Here is a 1,342-nt window from a genome sequence, read left to right as displayed (position 1 = left end):
CTGGTCAGGGGCCTGGAGACCAAGCCCTCTGAGGAAAGGCTGAGGGACTTGGGAAGGTTCAGTCTGCCGAAGAGGAGGTTGAGGGGGGGCATGACTGCTCTCTTGAAGTATTTGAAGGGTTGTCACTTAGAGGAGGGCAAGGAGCTGTTTCTATTGGCACCAGAAGAGAGGACTTGCAATAATGGGTCCAAATTAAGAGCAGGAAGGTACCAGCTGGATATTAGGAAAAAGTTTTTACAGTCAGAGTTGTTCAACAGTGGAATCAGCTATCAAAGGAGGTGGAGAGCTCTCCCACTCTGGCAGTCTTTAAGCAGCGGCTGGACAAACAGATTCTCTAGGCTGACCCTGCATTGAGCAAAGGGTTGGACTAGATGGCCTGTATGGCCCCTTCCAACTCTGTGATTCCGTTGTTCAATTTATTTTTCCAGATTCCTTGCTTCCTTCCTTCCTTTTCCAGACATAGACCAATGGAGCTGCCTTCTACTGAATCAGACCTTTGGTCCATCAAGCCAGCAGTGTCTATTCAAGGTCAATACTGTCTACTCAGATTGGCAGCAGCTCCCCAATGTCTCAGGAAGAGGACTTTCACCATCACCTGCTACCTGATTGTTTAAGCTGGAGGTGCTGAGGATTGAACCTGGGACCTTCTGCATGCCAAACAGATGCTCTGCTACTGAGCCACAGCCCCCTTGCCCCAACACAATCAAGCTGCTTTATATAGAATCAGACCATCAGTCCGTCAAAGCCAATATTGTTTCCTCAGACTGGCAGGAGCTCTCCAGGGTCCTGGGCTTTTCAACTGAAGATACCAAGGACTGAACCGGGGACCTTCTGCATGCCAAGCAGATGCTTCACCACTGAGCCACAGCTCCTCTTCAACAACAAAAAGGGGCTAGATGCCCAAATTATGCAGCAGTGCCTTAACCATATGTGTGTTGTATATAGGCCATTAGAACCTTTTCCATCCTTATCAAGGGGAGTGCTAACTTTCTCTCTTTTCACACTACACGTTGCCATGGTATCAGGTAGTTTGTCTCCAAACATCAAACTGAGGAACTCCTCCAGGTGAAAATAGTACTTTCAGGGTCATTTAATAGAAAAACAGGTGCCAGAGCTCATTAGCACAACTCGTTTGCATATGCCACACACCCCCCAACATCACCGGAAGGTGTACTAAATTATATCAGCTCAGCGTCTACCTTAAAATGCTTCTTGAATTATAATTGTCATAATAAAACCTTACTCCTATTGGACTTTTAAAATGACTTTCTCCTATAAGGCCACAGTGGTATGATGAAGATTTTCATCTGTCTGCTTTATATGATTTGGTTAATTTCCCATT

General features: G+C 46.1%; 1 non-coding gene across 1 annotated transcript; it reads right to left on the bottom strand.

Moving 5' to 3' along the window:
- Positions 1-880: 880 nt before the first annotated feature.
- Positions 881-1,009, bottom strand: LOC132574554 (U6atac minor spliceosomal RNA). Its single transcript, XR_009555631.1, has one exon. It is a non-coding gene; the product is annotated as a U6atac minor spliceosomal RNA (small nuclear RNA).
- Positions 1,010-1,342: the final 333 nt, after the last annotated feature.

The sequence above is a fragment of the Heteronotia binoei genome, chromosome 6, assembly GCF_032191835.1.
Source record: "Heteronotia binoei isolate CCM8104 ecotype False Entrance Well chromosome 6, APGP_CSIRO_Hbin_v1, whole genome shotgun sequence".
Taxonomy (NCBI): Eukaryota; Metazoa; Chordata; class Lepidosauria; order Squamata; family Gekkonidae; genus Heteronotia; species Heteronotia binoei.
Note: the sequence above shows the minus strand (reverse complement) of the source record. Positions and strands in the feature narration are given on the sequence as shown.